Below are 19,937 nucleotides of genomic sequence, written 5' to 3' on the forward strand. Positions count from 1 at the left end.
GGAACATTTTCACCGCAATACATGATGGCAAACTGTAATTTTTACTTGACAGTCATGCAAGAATTTGCGTTTGTCTGAAATAAATTGAAGCTTGCGGCTATAACATGACAATTTGTGCGACACTAAAAAGGGTGTGGATACTTCTCCAAGGCGCTGTAAGTGGTCCTGAACGGGAAACTAGTTTCACCCGCCTTTGACTGCGATGTATGAGTCGGCAAATTGATTTACCTGTCTAAAATCGTCCAGCAGTGAAGCCATCTTCTTCATCATTTCTGTCATGTCAGGATGAATCAAATCATTCGCAATCAAAGAGGGAAGTTTCTTAGGCGATTCATATTTTTGTCCTCGGCGGCTCATTGATCTGAAAATCTCCGTCTACTCTCAGCTGGAACCCAGCGCCAGTTGTCACCTTCACTGTCTGTTTCATTCCTTCTAATCAACCACACCTGGCGATACACCTGGCACCATCATCATTAGCCGAATTCTCTGATTGCGTTGAGCCGCTGGCCTCCCCGTGTCTGATCCGGATCTTTTGTTTAGCCTGAAACTCACTGGGCGAGACACATTTAGTACTCCAAGCTGAATCCAGCCATGTTGCGAAGCCTTTTTTTTCCCCCCTCTCTTTATGTGAAGCCCTCAGAATGGTCAAAATTACATTTCTTTCTTTTAATTTAAATGTAAATTACATGATATGTGCTGTGCGGTTAGGGGAGAAATAACTTCAGATCTTACAGATCCCATTAAGACCGAGCTGCTAGAGAAATCTGGTGTTTTTCTCAGTTCTATCCATGCTACTTTCTGCCACCCCGCCATCTCCCAGGCGAGACGTCTCTAGACCTGGGGAATAAGGTGTCTTCAGCTGAGAAATGCAAGGAGAGACGCTAAAGCAGGCCTTGAGGAAGGAGAAAGGGGAGGAGGGCGGGAATAATAATCATGAGGCTGCTGTGTCTAAAAGGGCTTCCCACTGAGAAAAGAGTGAAAGAAAAAGACCCCGTTCTCTTCTACCTTGCAGCCTTTTGACATCCATGAGTTGATGAAGTACAAGCAGGGGGGGGGAACCGAGGCCAAGAGGAGGGCAAAAGGAGGAGGAAGCCAGAGGCTCTCCACGTATAGGAGTAGGTGTTTGGGGAGGAGGATTGTGTGCCCTGTGCCCTCATCAACAGGACTCCTTACCAACCGGGGTCCGACGAATCTACCCTGACGAAATGAATAATTCCCACTGTCCTCTGGCCCTGCTGTTGACCTGGCAAAGAGCATATAATTAATGCATAGGCTTAGTTCCTGACAGCCACACATCGGAAAGACTTGATTCAAAATTTGGATCATTAGATATGATTGTCAAGAAGAGGACAAAAAGTTCTGGCTGATACTTTGTCTCACTTGTAATGCGCTTCCAGACAAAGGAGCCATTGTTTGCGTCGCACACCAGTCGCCGGCTCGCGCCACACTGCGACAGCGGGTTTAACGTTAGCCAATGTCATACAGATATCCAGCAATGTCAAGATTTGTGTTCCTCTGTGTTTCTAATTTCATGAGACAGTGATGCGTGACAGAGCTGACAAAAAACTCCAAGGCTCCACACTGGCCAGGTATTCACACAGCTATGCTGACATAGCTGTTGGGTTTCGCTTTACCCCCGCTTCTTCCCTTTTCTTCACTTTGTTCGAAACAGCTGTCACAAATTAGATTCCAGCTGTCATCCGCGTCCGGCAGCTAAAAAAAAAAATAAATAAAAATTCCACACGGGTCATTTTTGTGGAGGAGAGGAAGTTCTCAAAGTTTAGAAGGAGAAGCAAGGAGACTGGTGTTACAGCCAACAAGCCATAGTTTCATCCATTTATTATTTACTGTACCATAATCTTCTTATTATCAAATGCAAACACCTGGCGTTCCCCCCCGTCCCCCCCATCATACTTCAGCTCCTGATGTCAAATATTTGTCAGTAGTTAGTGGAACAGAAAAGCCTGCCATAGATTTTCTTTTCACATTGTAGGACTTTACAACCACTGAACTTTCTCACATTGTCTCACACCACAAACGCAGTATTTTATAGATTATGTGACAAACCAACACAAAGTAGTTTATACTTAAGGTACAAGGGGAATGTTTTTTTTTTTCCTTTTTTAAATGTAGCATTCATTCGTACTCCGAACAAGGAACTCCAGCAGTTTCAAACATTCCTCAATCAAATGGTCCAGAGTCCTGTTAATGACCCGATTATTTGATTCAGGTGTGTTGAAGCAGAGACATCCAAGTCCTGCAGGATTCTGGCCCTTGAGGCCTGGATTTGAGGATCCCTACTCTTCAGTTAGCATATCCATCCTAACAAGTTGTTTTCAGTTTCAAACATTTTCCTGCTTCCGTTTTCAAGCAGGGTTATTTCCGGATTGTGGCGCGCCAGGAGAGAGTCGGGTGATGACATAGTGACGTCATCGGAACATACTGAGTGTTTTCTCTTAAATTGATTATTGTATTTTTGATCAAGTTTATTTATATATTTTTCTTTTTTCCCTTGGTATTTATTATTACTTTGTATCCTTTAAGAGTTTATTTGAGTTAGAGGTAATTGTTTAGTTGTTTTGCTTGTTTGGTCTGTGGGCGGAGCCTGTGGCTTTAAAAGCAGGGCTCTGTGCCAGAGGGAGCCAGTGTGTGGCTAGACTCCTGAGAAGTCACATGGAAGGTGATGGACTCCTACATGGAAGGTTCTTCTGTTTGTCTGTTTTTGAACCTGCCTTGGACGTCCTTGTATATATTCTGCACCTGCCATCTTTGTTCACTTGAAGAGCTAAATAAATGTCACTAAAGTGATCTCTGGTCTTGGGCAGTCATTTTTTTGTTTGTCCAAGTCATAAGAGAACCACGTCACAGTTATGTTCTCCTTATCTGCCATTTTAGGCCAACCTAAATGTAATCTTTAGTTTAACAGTTGTGCTATACACCATTTCTAAAATGGTGGATTGAACAGCGCTCTGATATTGTATAATAAGGGACAATAATTGTATTCAAACCCTAAGAGTAATAGGATCCGAGTAGAAGTTTAAATGTTCCATATATTACTGAAAAAAGTGGAAATTATGCATCCGTTTTCTCCCTCAAAACTAGACACTGCTTTACATTGGTCGAATCATAGAAATCGCAATAAAATACAAAAGATGCGACAGAAACATGACAAAAGCTGGTAAGTACACCAATGCACGACACTAGTCTACAAGCCTAAAGTTTGACTGCGACAAGTTAACAACTCCTCACTCCCTTTCCTTTGTTTTTATGTTAAATTCCCTGCCAAAGTCTTTGCCATCCCCAGAACTGAGTTCGGTGCTGAAACTCCAGACAAAAAGCACAAGGAACCATCCACAATTCGGCTTTTGCCCCGTTCGCACACTTGCCCTTGCACGTGTTCTCAAATGATAAAATCTTATTGATGTCTGAAATACAGCTGATCCACATTTGTGAAGAGAGATCAGGGTTATATTTTTTATTGAGCATTTTCCTCTTAACCCTCATGCATACAAATTATGACCCATTTGATGCACACTGGGAAAGAGAAAGACCAGCACTCGCATATGTGCTCATTTAACTGCTGAACTTTGAAAGCGCACATTGTTTAGTTGTTTTGCCCATGGGCAGACTTCGACTGCTCATGGGAGTCAAAGCCCATCTAATTTTACTCTAAAACTCCAGCTGTCTACAAATTTTTGATATCCACTTAATCCTGTGAAGGGTCGTGGGGGGCGCTGCTGCCCATTTTCAGTATTCAATGGGCAAAAAGCACTAGTAAAATTTTCAACAGAGACACAAATAGCCTGTTGCCTAAGGGAAATTTACTGGAGAAGGACCAAATAAGCCGACATGTATATTTTGGACCGTGCTTAAGGAAACTAGAGTACATTTCTATAACACCTGAAAGTAACAGTTACTTTATTGTGCATTAAAATGGCACTATGTCCCTGGGAAAAACATACTCAACTACCCCTCACTTTAAATGTTTCTAGTTGTACATGACTGTGCCCGATTATGGAAGATGCCCATGCAATGAAAATGGGTTTAAAACATTTTGCATATCACATACTGAGGACAAGGTAGGTAAAACTAAACCTCAGAAGCTCAGTGTACAACAACTTCACCAAAAAGTCAAAATCAAAAGTTGATGTCGCCAGGTATAAAAACAAAAAAATGTGGACCAAAATGCCATGCAAATAAAAGCTCCAGCTATAAAGTGGCAATAAAGTTAAACAAAAAAAAAGCAAGTTTATTTTGTACAGCTACAAAGTCTGTCTTTGAGGAAGATGTCAAACTTCTTCCACTTAGTGTCTCTCGACTTTCCTTCAACATTTTGCTATATTATTAACGCTTAAGATAATTTCTCTGGTATCGAGATCAATCTTAGAATGAACCGCTACCTTTCATGCATCCTCTTTATACAGCAAAGACAGGCAAGTGTTTGACAATGGACGTCCCTGCACCACAACTTGCCAGAAGCCCAGATGCTCGTAAGCTGTCAAAACTGGCTTGATCCAGGTTTGGGGTTAATTAAACTTGCAAACCCTGCGGCGGGGACCGGCTTTCTGAGGCCAAGGCTGAAGAGGACACGAGCTTGAGGTCAGCAGGACCTTGTTAGGTGGAGCATGGACTTGACATAACAGCGATGGGAAATGGTTTGTAGGGTTCAGAGAAGGGGCAGAGTGAGTAGGCTGGCGCTGTTGTACTCAGGGAAGGTGAAATATGAAAGTGCTTTACGGAAGGTGTGGGAGTGCAGCTGATGAGTGGCCAGTATTGCGAGACAGATGATTGCCAGCCATCCCCTCCCCTTTTGTAAGAAATGTGGGGAGATAATTTTTTTTTATTTTTGGATGAGCAGCTATAGGAGGGGGTTGGGGGCTGTGCTTTCTGCCAGTTTGTTCACCAAGGTGACCTTGAACTAGTTTGGCGGTGGTCCCAAGGCACAAGCTGTGAATCTCCCAGGATGCTTGGTGACAACAGAAATCACTCTGACTATTGCCAGCAATTACAGGGGTCATATCTGTAAACTCACACATTTTGCTGACCACAGCCTCAGCAAAGTAATGAAATAATACAAAACAACTGCCAAGAAATCCTACATAAAGCGAGAGATGCAATACAACATGACAGAACATTTAAAACACTTTGAACATTTGATTTTGAAATGCAATGTAGAAAGAGTAGCCTACAGTGTTAACCATTTCAGTGCTTAAACTTTAAAAAAAGCATTACAGAAATATATATCTGAATTGAATTACCATGTGTGCCAGTATTAAGATGGTATCATTTCCTCACCTGCGGATCAAGAGGTGCTGGTCTCTCGAGTTGTCTCATTAGCACCCAGAACAGGAATACGAGTGTGAAGTGACATACTGTATAGTGGAAGACATTATCATAAGCTAATGGGTCTCTTCTGACATTTCCAAGTAACTTCATGCATAAAGTCATAACTACTGAGAAAGAAAGGACTTAAAAGTGAGCCCTTGGGACTCTTGGTTGAATTGATGCTTCTGTACTGTATGCATCAAGGAGTAGTTTCTGGGGTGCATTATTTTTTTTTTTCTTCCTATATTTTAACTCTTTTGCAACACACCAGAGGTCTTTCTCAAGGAGTTTATAAAAATTGTAGCAAATTTGAGATTGCCTTTTTCTTTTAAGCTTGTTTAACAATGTGTCATAAGATCACTGAAAACAAAGACCTAAGCTGCTGACATATTGGCCCCTATATTGCTATGAATTCTGGTCTTATAAAAAGCATGGTACGTGTGTCTTATGAAGAAACAAAGGACATTTTGTGGAACAGTTCACATCTTTGAAACATGTCACATTTGATGAGCTTTGACTAGAGTGTGTACACCGAGATCAGAGGTGTAAATCATACAGTGGTGTGCCACTGTATGATTAAGTATGTTACAACTTAAGTTTATTTTTACATTTCCACGATAATCAAATGTCCACCTGTGATTTGAATTTCAAAGCTCTAAGGGTGCCCCCATGTGTTTACACACAGTAATTATTAGCCAAATTAATCACACTCACTTTCAAGCATCCAGGACTCCATGACGAGTAAAACGTCTGGACAGCATGAGATTAAGTGATGTTAATCCATGGCTGTCTGGTTTGTGTGGTATTCAAATTATGCATGCTGCAGTGTCACACGAGTAGGTAAAAAAAAAAAAATCTAAAAAGCATACCTTTTCTATGGCACTGAAAGGGAGCAACATTAAGAAAAGGTTTCAGACCAAAAACATGGATAAGGGTCAAAAGCAACATTCCCATTAAGCTGTTGCACCCCTTCTTAAGCTTTGAGCTTTTATTAAACACAGAGCTGCAGTTTTCTACTTTCTTATGTTCACAAGGCACATTAAAAAAACAGAAAGCCTGCAATAAAGTTTTAAACAATTTATTGTAAACTAATTAAGTATGGCAGGTCTCGAGTTTCAGAGTACATGACACAGGCATTCTCTGGGAGAGAGAATGAATTAGTGACACTCAAGTTGATGATAACCGCGATCATTTCTTGAGTCCTTTTTGGCTGTTGAAAATTATGGTGATGAACGTTGACAGGTCAATCTCAGGATGTCAGTGGCCAAGGAGAGGATGGCGAGCATGGCTGCTGTTATTTTCCTTGAAGAGTGGCAGTAAAGTGGACAAGACCAATGGAAGACAGGTACGGTATGGCAGGTAAGTATAGCCTGTAATGTCTCAACAGTAATTTTGCAGCATCTCTAGGTGGAACAGCAAAGGGGGGTAAAAAGGTGTAGATAAGTTGTTAATATAAGTTAGGCCAACAGGTCCTCTCCTAAAGGAAAGTTCCAGGAGGATATATATACACATGTAATAGAAATTTCTGGGTGGAGAGCAGAGAGCAACGAGATCACACAAAAGGTAAACAAAGGAGAGTTTCTAGCATTTTCCCAGCCATTAGGCACAATTGGGCAACTTGAAACTGAGGTGCCCACAAACCCGTAACCACTATGATCTTTTAGGGGGTAATACATGACTGGGCTCAAGGCTTAAATCACAGACTTTTCTCCTAATTTCTGGTTGGACAAATGTGGAAGCATAACGAGACATTTTCAGACTTATCCTACACAAAACCAAGTGCAAATCTAATGCTCTCTGATGGTGGATGAGATCATGAATTCTGGCAACTTCTTACTTTTTTTGCTGGTTTTTAAAAGCATGTTCTACTCATGAAATAATGCTTACCTATACCTGTTACAGGTTTAGTTTAGGATACATGGGGTTGTATTTGACTGTCCTACAACAACAACAACAACAAAAATAAAAGCTTACAATTCCCCAGTGCTTACTCAAAAAAAAATTAAGAGTAGAGGAACTGAAGTTGCATCTCTACATCTTTAATATGTATTCTGTGTATGAGGCAGTAGACTTTCCGGTTTTGGGGTTCTACAAAGGTGTGTAGGTGTACAGTTCAGTGTGGGCTTAAGTGTCAAGAGGGGAGGCTTGAACTGCAAGAGAAGGATTATCCTCTTCCACTCTGTTTGGCTTGCCATCCTAATGTGACCTTTAGGAGAATTCCCTGTAAGCCAAAAGGAGGTGCTGTGTGCATGTTGCTCAAAGGCCACTATGAGAGAAATGCATCACCCAAGGGGAGTACAAGTCCGGAAAGAGGAAAAATATATATATATACATATATATATCATATTCTCACTACATCCTTTAAAACATTTGATTGTTTCTATTGATTCTTCCAGGAAACATCCTCAGCTTTTATACCCTGTTTTTTGGCTGAATGTTGCAGTCTCTTTGCTGAAAATGCTCTGTATTTTATACAGATTAAAGAATCTACTTTTCAAATTTCAAAATTATATTGCTTATTTAGTAGTGCCAAAGATTTGTGAAAAAAAAAACTATTTTCTTTAATGGATCCACAAAAGGTTTAATTTGAGAAACATGCATTTCAGATGTACCAACAGTAGCCAAGAATAATACCATAAATGAAAAAAAATAAATAAATTGGACTGTTGCACAATGGACCAGAGAGGTTAATGTAAATTTCAGGTTAATGTAAATTCTGCATTTCACTTGGAAATCAAGATTCCAGGGGTAAGTAGTGTAAAAGCACAGAGTCCGTCTTACTTGAAGTCCAGTTTGAACTTTCCACCATCAAGTCAGTGATGGTTTGGGGTGTCGTGTCATCTGTTGGTGTTGGTCCACTGGGTTTTCTAAACACAAGTCATCTAGCCGGAGATGCCGTTTTGATTTTCCAGCAGGACTTGGCATTTGTCCACACTGCCAAAGGTTCCAAAAACTAGTTCAGCAACCAGGCTGTTCTTGACTGGCCAGAAAAATCCAGTGACCTGAACTCCATAGAAAATCTGTGGGGCTGTCGTCAAGAGGAAAGTGAGACGCCAGATTCAACAAGGCAGACGACCTGAAGCCAGCCATCAAATCAATCTGGGCTTCCATGACACCTACGCAGTGCCACAAGCTGATCGCCTCTATGCCATGTCACACTGATGCAGGAATTCATGCAAGAGGAGCCCCGACCAATTATTCAGTGAATGTAAAAGCGCACACACTTTTCAGAATCCTGAAATTTGTACTTAAAACATCTGTTTTTGATTGGTCTAATGTTGTATGTCAATTCCTGAGACATTGAGTTTATGGTACAGGTTTTGTACCTGTAAGCTATAGTCACTAAAAGTGCAAAAAATGTAAAAAAAAAATAAAAACTTGAACTAGTTTACCTTTTGTCTAATGAATCGCTATAAAATTGCAATTTCACCGTCTGAGATGACTGGCTAGAAATCTCACCTTTACGCAATATTCTAAATTTTTGAGACACACGAGTATACGTATAGCATGAATGGATACATCTGTGTGTGCAGAAAAGAGAAAGTGGAACTGTATTCCTTGCGCAGGTGCTGCATGTTCTAAATTTTCACCCTCATTTTCCAGCTCAAACTTTCGTCTCCCATTATGGCTGAATCGCCTTAATCAAAGACTATTGTGAAATGCACAAAGGCAGCCGCAGACATTCACACAAACACATCCTCACACCTGCTCATTATCATGTGGGCTTCATCTAAAATGGAACCACTTTAGCTGCATCAGGAACACGATGTTAAGCAGCAACATGAACATGCACCTGCCCTCACGTTTGTAAGGCGCTTGCCAAGGGCAGTGAGTGGTATAGGGATGTGATTGGACAGCGTGTCCCCGACAGGAAAGTTAACGGGAGGGAGGAACAAGAAAAGGTGTACTGCATGGAGAAGAATCGAGAAAACATGACAGAAGAACAAAAATTAGGCCCATAATGGAGGGTGCTACTGCACAATGAATGAGTCAGAATTCCAAATTAGGGATATCTGTAAATGCACACCGATTACTGTTGCCGCAGATTAAATTAAACTGCATTTGCTACATCTCATAATTTGAGCTGTTAGTTTATTAGCTTCTTCTTTGTTTGTCATGGAGGTGCTGAAATTTTTTTTAATCCATTCTGTTGCATAAACTTTTTTGTCTGGGGTATTTATTCTCCTTTTTTTTGGTATTGCTAAAACAAAAAACTCTAAAGCTGTGCATTCAGTGTTGGAAGAATTGATTCGTAATCGCATTGTAGCCTTCTGAACCGTAATCGAACCGCGGGGGTCCTTAAAGGCTCTCGTCCTTTTGGCTGGTTAACAGCCTGCAGTTGTTTTTGCTTTAGTGTTCTCAAAGTCTTAAACATCTGAGTAAACTCAGCTCATTTCTCTTCGGCAAATCTCTCTGTTTTCTTCAATGTCACTGACATTCAGGCAAGCATCTTTGTCTTCAATTCAACCCAAACTTGTGAATTCGAAACAAGTCGTTGCTTTGTGCAGGCCCGCTTCTAGCAGTGGCAAGTGTTCTGAGTCATTGTCGTGTTAGAAGACAAAGCCGTCTTTCAAAGATCTTCACTTCTGCATCCTTTTTCATAATTACCTTCACCTGCACAAGATCCAGAACACCTTTGAGGACACCACCGTGTCTCACTTTTGGGGGCAATGTTCTTTGGGTTATAGGCCTCTAACCTCTGTCTCCAAAAAGAAATAAAAAAAAAAAACAATGCCCCCTTACCCCGACTCATTACTAGAACCGAATGGATGAAAAGAGCTCCCATGCAATATCCGTCGGCTTCATGAGACGTCTCGAACTGCGACGCTGAATAGCACCGCGACTTAAAGCTTGAGACATGCCTTTAATCAATGTTAATATTAAAAGGCTGATAAATGTGAAAAAAGGCTCCCAAATAGATTCAGCGCTGATTAATACTGATTTATTCATAGCAGTCATGATATTGCATCTTAAATGTCGCCTCATACCAATCACAGGAGCGAGAGAAGCAAAGTGGGTGATGTATCCCGCTCTGCTGTTTATATTTATGTTCACTTATTCTTCCGTCAGCCTCATTATCAGGTAAATAAAAGCCGACGGCAACGCTCGGCGCCTTTCACTGGCGAACTGAATGCACATCGCCTGCATCCGATATGGTGTGCAGATCCTTGAAAGGTGAGTGTATCTCCCGATCTGAAAACCGCCTCGACAAATAAACATCTGGGCAACGAGGGATCCGTCTCGCCTCTGTTGTCCGTCTCTCCTCCGACATACATTGCAGCCATCAACTGGCTAATAATGTTTACCACAGATGATATCGCAGACCGGTCAGAGTAAGCCTGCCATGGGTCAGGAAGTTGTGACTGTTGTTGGACTCTGAGTCAGTGTTCACACTTTTTAATTAACTACTTATCAGTGTTTTTGTCTTCCGCTGATTAGGAAAGAGGAAAAAAAAAAACTTCTCAAGGGAGTTTAAAATGGCACATGCTGCACTGGGGGTATACAAGCTCCCTTTTCAGTCTTAATTCACACATTTAAAAAAAACACTATTAGCTATAATGGAGTTCCCCCAAAAGAAACTATTTTCAGTGCGAGAAAGAAGCCTCAGCTTTGTTGGTACTGAAAGCATTTCTCTTTTTCCAGCTTCTTTACCATCAGCATCAATGTAAAGGGTAAACCGAGGTCAGACTTTGTTGTTTTTTTTACTTTGACTTCCATAACAGTGGTACAGGACTGCTAACAAGGCAGTCAGCTTTGTAAGGAAGCATAGAATGCTTGGAGAAGAGCTGGTTGCTGGGCATGGCTTTGTGTCCTGACTCGTGTGAAAATCCAACAGACACACACAACATTTAGACGTGCATGTTAGAGATTGTCTTTTTCCACTACCTACATAAAGTAGGAATCCAACTGAAGATAGTAGCTGGTAGATGACATTATCTCCCTTGCCTGTGACATGCTTTAGATTTAAACAAATTTGACCATTAAATAATCACTGAGTGATGCGGATAAATAAACTACTGATGATTATGAGATCATCCAAATTCGGTCCTAAAAATAGTGGGAAATGTGAGAATAAAACATATTAGAAAGGGGCTGTCTGAGATATTATGAACAGCAACAAAAAGTTTATCTGCAAAGTTGAACTTCTGTCACCATATGTCTTCAATCATAGCACATCGTGCTGACAGCTCCGAATTTCACCTTCCGTTGTTAGCAGACATCAGTCTGCTCTGCATTTTAAAACGCCATGATGTCTTCACACTCATTTACACCTGAACTGAGGTAGGGTTTATTTATAAAATGTTTCAATGTGCCTTCCATTTTCATTGTCAACCGAGTCTCTGTGTTAATTTAAATGCTGTTAACTGAAGCCGTTATCTATTTCGGGCTTCCTCCCTTTCTGCCTACAGCTTGCAGCAGCACTTTGTGCTAAGTGCTAATGTATAATATCGATTTGTATCATTTTTTCCATTTCAGGTCTGGTATTTTTGCAGTGGTCTTTAGCTACTGTTAAAGCAAGTCAAAGCATTGCAATGAGATTTGTAAAGGCAGCGATATTAACCTTTGGTGCTGTGCCCGGTGCATCCTAAAGCAGTTGTGGGACTTGTTCCTCTAAGAATCTGCTAAACAGCTTTGATTCGGTTCTGGACTATTTGACATAACTACACGCTCTGAAAAGAGAATTTATAAGAGGGATAGACGACTGTGTTAATCAGGCATGGTTCTTCTTCCGTCTCCTTCACCAAGTTGTCAGCAACTTGGACAAACTCACGAGGTGCGTGCAAAGGGTGAAAAGGCCAATAGGGTTAACTGCGAACACTATTTTAGCAATTTAGCAGACATAAAGGCTGCTGATGTAGTTTACTCACCACCTCTCTTGGCTGAACAAGACACTTAATTACCTCTTTCTATCTCTATGTCATCAGGTAGAAAGGGGAAATATGGACGTATTCCCTCATTTTTTTTGTCAATTATTTTAATCGAACCGCTCCTCGGCTCTGGGATTTCACAGAGGGCTTATCAGGAGGCAGACTGGCTGGGAATCTGTCGAGCTCCGTGATGTGTGGAGTCTCAGGGATACAACACCTTTCTGACGGGCCGCACAAAAGCCCCACAGTGATGCTGAGAGTGGCAGATATCACTGCAGCCCTGCAACCACAAGCGCATACATTTAGGAATGGGAACTTTGCCGTCGGGCAGATGATGGCACTGTGAAAAATCCATGACTAAATGGGATGTAAATAGCCAAAGTAAAATATATATACACCTTTCCTTTCAAAATGACTCGCAGCCCTTGAACCGTTTCACATTTTGTCATGCTGCAACCACTAACTTCAATGTTTTTATATATACATTTATAATTGTGCACTTTATAGAAATGTTATGTTGTTTTCAAAGATTAAACAAAGTATGTGTCACTCTTCATACCACTAAACACAATCGTCAAAGTGACCTAATTAGCTTGCCTCAGTGTAATTTAATACCAGAATAAATCCTTCTGTGAGGTACCAATACCTTTACAAGTATTTCTTATTCATCTTTAATTGCCTAATGAAATGAAAAGGTCTCATTTTATTTGCTTGCCGCTTCTCCAAAACTGCAGGAGTTATAAGCAGATTGATGAACTCTCAAAAGGCTACCATGCTCAGAGACAAGCAGCTACTGTTGGGCGTCTACCGGCAGCCGAAGGCAGGGTGAGGATTTTGCTGAAACGGTAAAGCAAGGCAGAGGACATGGTGAGTAATTGAAAACATCCCAGACAGGATGTGGATGCAAGGGAGATAGATTACACTTTGTTGAAAGGGATGTGAGGGGAAACTAATGAGTCAGTATTTCAGTAATTGTCCATGGCTAAGAATAAGCATTGAGACAGTGGGCCCGTCTTTAGACAACATTGAGATTCCATGTCACCAAACCCTAATTATAAGGTGACCAGTATGTCTATGAAATGAGACAGTGATGTGCAAACTTTAATGAGCAGCGCCACTGTAAACAGTCTTTCATGCTATTCTGAGGTACCTGCAAAACAACAACAAAGACAGTGAAGGCAAATGTTACTCTTTTTTTATTTTTTTGGCACTGGTGTCATCTATTGTCTTTACCTTAACTTAAGCGTGGCGTCAAACTGATAATTGGGAGTGTTATTAAGTTCGCTCATGCCAAATCAACACTGACAACGGTGTCACTGAAAAGATCAAATTTTACATTTAGACAAAAGAATTAGTTGAACTCAGCTGCCTGGTTGCACCAAATGAGGGATTGATATGCAGACTTTCCTGCATCTTTAAGCATCTTTATCAAGTAGCAAGTGACAGGATAAAGGGTGTGAATAATGTTTGATCTGTGGCACCAGTAATGACAAGCACTGGGTTACTCACACTGATGAATCAACACATGAATATTACATTCTTATTAGTCCCATATTCAGCAGAGCAATCAGCCAAGCTTTCAGTGAAACGGGAGTGGCAACAGCGCAAGTTAGCAGCTAAAGAGCTTCTTTTTTTTTTTCCCTCTGGTGTTCTAGACCAAAGCAAAGCAAAAGAAAAAGATCTCATCAACATCACTCAAGTGAAATTCTGATGAGGTAAAAGAAACAAGTTTCTCTGCTGACAATATATCAGTATTTGCCACTTTTAAAGCGAATGTTGTTGCACCTACAACTAGATGCATTAGCAAGTAAAGGAGCTTTAAGCTATTGCGTGTTCATCTCGTAACCTCACCAAACGGCAAAGAATAGCATACGTCTTCGGTGATGAAAATAATTTTTAAAAAATGTTAAATTTAGCACTTTCATAAGTGAGACGATGATATTAATGTAACAGCTAAAACCCAACATCCCCTTGTTGTTTTTGCGCAAGCTAACATTAGCATGTGCGTAGAGTTAGCCGCTACAGGACATAAGTATCATTTTCACACTCGCACTAAATTACTCTTGTTTGTTGATTGTTCACAAACGGGGTGTATTTCTGTCGCTTTTTTCATGAAGCCATTTAGTTAATGTGTTGTGAAATTTTCAGTGTAAGTGGCAGAGGTAAATTTAATGCAATTGGAGTAAGCCAGCGCCATAATCAAATGCTGAGTAAGCGAAGTGCTGTAAATACTGTCCAAATTGTTGTCCTTAGCCACTGGCATACTGACAGGAGGTGTTTTGTGTTGATAGCATGTAGTGTGAAAGATGTCACTGCTGAATGTAGCACAAAACTACAATCCCCAGCAATTTCTTACTGTGTCAGTCCTGAAATAAGACAAGTCTACAATTTTAGCTTACTACTTTACTACAGCTTTATAAAAGTATAAATTACAGTCTAATACAAAACCCAGGCATATCAAACTGCTCATGTGAAACCTAGATGTCACACATTTATTGACAATTGTGAAGTTAGGAGATGATTATTATAGTGGAAATACAAAAAAAGTCTCTAAGATAGAATGGTGAAAAAAAAAAAAAAAAGACTCTGGGCTTTGTGGCTCAGAGAGGAGGTAAAAATGATTGCAAAGTAAAAGGTAGCAAAATGAGAATTGAGGAACAAATTTATCTGATAGCAACGGAAATCGGAGAAGAAAAAAAAAGAGGCCATTTTCTTTATAGAGAAGTAAAATTGTAAATAAACAGATCTTCCAATTCAGTGGGAAGGGGTTGGTTACTCTATTTTAAAGGCTGACTAATTGATAATTGATTTCATTTTGATAATCCACAATACACAGATCCCTATTTTTGCTGCACCATGTGACAGGTTTCTAGTAGATAAGAAATACTAGGAAATTTAAACTAGTGTCATCTCACCGCAGTGCTGTGAAAAAGCATTTGCCCCTTAATCAGTACAAAGACAACAAACGAAGTGCAGCCTGCAGTTTTCAAATTGTGACAATTTATTAAGGGAGGTAAAAGCAATCCAAATAATCTTGGGTGCAGCGTGAAAATGCTTTACCACTGTAACCCTAACCGATACTGTAAAACAACAGTGGCATGACAGTTTTGAAAACAGAGAGTGCCTCCTTCCAGTGACGTTTTTCCCCCCCAATGGCCATCATAAGAAACCATGTTGAGGGAAAATAAAGAAGAAGCCATGGAGTTCACTGGCCAAATCAACTGATTTTTATGGTACCAGAGAGATAAATGAAGGGCTGTGTGTGCACAATGTAGATACTGATGAATTGCACAGCCAAGTGGATTTTCGCAACACCTGACAAGATCGCGTCTCAAGATTCACCACATTCAATCCTCTCCAGGAGAAGGAAATTGGCGAGGCTGCAGGCAGGAAAAAAAAAAAAATCCAATGGTCAAAATGAAGAGATAAATCAGACAGCGAAACAGCTCTAATAATGGGAGCTGGTTAAACATCAATGGCTTAGAGCAGTGCCCATTAAACTTCTGATATCCCTACATGACAGATGAATCTACGTGAAATACAGCCACTGTCTTGCTGCTATAACACTGTTGGAACAATCCGTCAAGAGTTGGTCTCAGACAAATAACCACTTTGAGAAGTCCATGCCCCCATGTAAAGTCCTCAAGAATTTTTCATTCCCCATCTTCCAAACTACGTGTATTGTGTTGCTTGGTCAAGAAGAGTGTCTTGGTCTTGCAAAAAAAGGTCAAGGACAGCTTCAGGATGTAACCATCGGTGTCATGTTGGCAAAATTACCGGCAAGAAAGAAAGCAAGCTGGGATGGTTAGTACCACAAATGTGTTCCACAGTAACCGGGTTAGAAAACTTGCTTATTATAGTGCATCATATGTGCATGAACTTTAGCAACTCTTAGCAACAAACTTAACAAAGGCGCCATGTTAGCACAGGTAATGCTTTGAAGGAAATTGCCAGGGAAACTATGCAAAGGTCAACATTTGTTAGAAGGAGGCTGGTCAGAGTGTGGCATGATTCATGACCATCATTTGTATTTTAAGAAACTAATGGAGTTATAAATCATCACCCAGGACATCCTTTGACAAAAATTACTGAACTACCCTCATGGTGTAGAAGCATAGCTGAAAGCAAGGTCAAGACAGACAAGAGAAGCTTCAAGATTCACCGACTACAAGGCATGCTTTTGGGATAACCACCAGACAGTAACACTCTCTAATCCAGATTACCATTTACTGATCTAAATAGATTATTTGTATCTCAAGGAATGATGTGGTTTTAACGTAACCACAATGAAAGAAAATCCCACTGCTAATCCTCTTTAATATGAAGTGCAAATACATTTAAAAATGTGATTAATAACAGAATAAAACCCTAATCAGTCAAAACATCCCACAGCTATTCTATCTTTGGGAACCTTTTAGATTAATTAACTTTGCTAATGAGAATTTTAAATACCTAAATATAAAGGCAACATGTATGTTATATTCCAATTTCAAATTAACATGCACACAAAAAAATGACTTCAAGCAGAAAGGGGTTTTGCTCTATTGCAATAATGACTTTTTTCTATTTGTTTTATCTTTTGCTACATGTTCACTAGTGTGCTATTTTAAAAAAAAACAACTACTTTGTCTCATCTGTATTTCAGTAAAGATGTTTAAAATTCACCAATCGAGATAACTGACCAATACCAATGCCCACTTGTCCTTAAGATCTTATTTGCTAGTTCTAATTTTGACCAATTAGATTTTTTTATTATTATTATTTTATATGGTCTGCAATGCAAGTATGCTCCAGTCTCTTTGAAATAGGTAGTGGTTTCAAAAAACAGAATAATAAGAAATCACAACATCCCATCCATTAGGAAACCAAAGCCTGTGTCCCTAAACTAAATCTGACTTTCACTAAACTCCAAAGAACCAATCAAAATTCATGTTTATTAATGCATTTAAAGACTCAAAATATTATTTTTGATGGATTTAATCAATAGGTTAAAAAAATGTTTCATTGTGTGCCATGATGATCGTCAATCATACTTGATAAAGGAAGAATTGGTTTGTTGATTTTTCTTGCATCTTTAATAAAAATCCATTTGAAGGCCTTAAAAAGACCCCAAGGTACATTCACTGCTAATCCATTATTGCTGAAATTTGCCAACTGGCAATAAAGTAGTATTTGACTTTTTGCAATTAAATTGAATTTGATTGTCAATTTGAAAATGGCACACATGCAATTGATATACATTTAGATATTTATGATGCAAATTAGCTACATTACTCATGATTTGGTAACATGATCCTTGGTATTTGATGTCCAAGCATCAATAGGTATTAACTGAACATATAAGCTACCTTGGATTAATCTTAGGCAAATTTGTAACAATGGTCTGTAAGAGACTATTACAACAGTGCAACCCTGAGACAGTACTGACCTGCTGGCGGTATAAAAACACATTCAATTTAAAAAAAAAAAAAAAAAAGTAAAGAGTTTATCCATTATTTATTAATATAAATGTCTCACTATTTCATGCTAGCATACAATAAAAATAGTATTTCACCATTTAAAGTATTTTTCAGTTTAAATGCTTCAAACTAACATATTCGGCTCGAGTCAGTTTGCACTGACAGAACCCAAACAATAACCAGGAGGCCAGCGTTAGCATGCTAGCTCCCAAACAAGCAAACACTCACCAGTTCCAACTTGTCAAACCGTGTGATCAGTTGGAGGTTTTGATCCACGATCAAAACACATCTAAAAGTTGAGAAGCATATCAGTGAGAGACAGCAACATGAGCATATGATCGAGGCTTACAAATGTATTGAATCCTACCTGTGGCAGCGACAGACGGCGTCTCCCACCTAGGCCGGTGAGCAGCACCTGTAAGAGCAGCACCTGTCCATTAAGACGCTGACGTACGGCTTGTCACGTGACACTAAAACCTCGCGAGAACAGACACGCTTAATGGTGTTTGTTCTTGTTTGGTTTATTTTTGTTTTTAAAAGAAATTAAGAAAAGGAGGATTCAAAAAAAAAGTCTTTAAATTTGTAAAATAAATAAAAGTGAATCCAGCAAAAATTACCCTGGTTACAAGATTGCACCTTGGTGTAGCATCTGGCATCCTGTTTGACTTAAGAGCTAGTTTAATTCTTCATAGTATAGGTTCAAGTAGGTGTCAGAAACGTCCCTCAGCTATTTTTTGGTCCATTTTACAATATGGCGTCATACAGTTTCTCTGGATTTGTTGGCTGCGCCTTGATGATGCAAAGCTCTTTCTCCATTACATTTCAAAGTGGAGGCCACTGAGGAACACAATATAAAACTCAGCTAAGCTATACTAAAGGGACAAAAATTTATCAACAAAAATATCCCCCACATCATTACATCACCACCACCAGCCTTAACCTATTGATACGAGGTGAGATGGATCCATGTTTTTATATCGTCTTTTGTTGCTGTTGCTCATCTGCTTCCAGGTACATTCAGAGAACATCCTCCACATACCTCGGTTGGAACGAAGTATTTTTTTTAAGCCGGTTTTTTTTTTTTTTCTCAAATCGGTGCAGATAAAATGTTCATTGCTTTGAAATATTTATTTCAGTCCGTTATCTCGTTTTTGAACCATTCACAGCAAACCTGACAGGTTGCTATGAATGAAAAACTCAGTAGATCAGCATTTTCTTGTTATCCTTGGCCCCATCGGCTTTTTACAACCATGTCACATGCGGTGTCATTTAAAACTCCTTTCTTTTCCCAACTCTGAGACATGGTTGACCTTCAGCGTGCCATCTTCACCAAGCCTGAATGCCTAAATGTTTTGAGTTGATACTATGCAGCTGGCCAACATGTTATTGGAGTTGACAAGCAACTGAGAAAGTTTCACTAAAAAGTGAAAGAATTTTTAACTGTATATTTATTTTCTAGTTAAAGATTAAATTAAAACATGGATCAAAAAGCATCAACACTAGTTGCCATTAGCATGCATTTTATTCATAGGTAAGGGAGTCCTAAACTGTTTCAGGATACGGTCCTACTGCCATCTGCAAAAAACACACTATTCCCAGTCAGAAACAGCCAATCGCAGCCCGGAGGAGGGTCTTAGCACTGTCAATCACACCTGTGTATGCGCTGAAGCTGTGCTAATGGTAGAGAAACAACTTACCATTAGAGGAAAACTATTTATCTGTCGTTGATGGCCATGCTAACTGGACCGCTCATTCGGAGCTGTAACGGCGCAGAAAGCAGGGGGTGGAGGGTGTAAGCAGTGTATACACAAGCTTGACTGGCAGCTCTAAAACTTTCTTCCTGGCTGTGATTGGTTGTTTCTGACCAGGCGGTGTATTTCTGCAGCTGGTAGCAGAACCACAGGAAGGAGGCAGAGGAGCTTGATTCTTTCCTAGAGATTATGTCTCATACTGACAGGAAATAGCGATGGTTTGAAAAAAATATATATGTAAAGTACTTTTTCTTTTTTTTTTTTTATAAAAGTACCTGCAGCTCTGTCAGTCATACATGCTAACCATAAGGTAATGCAAATTAAGTAGTTTGATAATGTTTTGTTGTTGCATAAATAGAACACACTGCATTACAAAAGCTATCTAATAGAAACCTCTAGAGCTCCATGGCGTTTCCCTTTTTGTGAAAGAAAAATAACATATCTTGACACAGAGGCTTTTCTACAGCAGATTAAATGTTAACTGTGTTTATGCAAAACCTAGTCTCACTGTAATCTACTCAGTACTGCATGAG

At 39.8% G+C, this 19,937-nt stretch overlaps 1 long non-coding RNA gene across 2 annotated transcripts in view; it reads right to left on the bottom strand.

The window, feature by feature from the left end:
- The window catches only part of LOC103137547 (uncharacterized), a 40,504-nt gene extending 22,385 nt beyond the window's left edge, over positions 1-18,119 (bottom strand). For both annotated transcript variants that reach the window (XR_476159.2, XR_476158.2), the window contains exons 1-2: positions 18,021-18,119; positions 17,882-17,942 (exon numbers count right to left, since the gene is read on the bottom strand). This is a non-coding gene — a long non-coding RNA (uncharacterized LOC103137547). The remainder of the gene's footprint in view (positions 1-17,881; positions 17,943-18,020) is intronic.
- Positions 18,120-19,937: the final 1,818 nt, after the last annotated feature.

Source organism: Poecilia formosa, unplaced genomic scaffold (assembly GCF_000485575.1).
Source record: "Poecilia formosa unplaced genomic scaffold, Poecilia_formosa-5.1.2 Scaffold41, whole genome shotgun sequence".
Taxonomy (NCBI): domain Eukaryota; kingdom Metazoa; phylum Chordata; class Actinopteri; order Cyprinodontiformes; family Poeciliidae; genus Poecilia; species Poecilia formosa.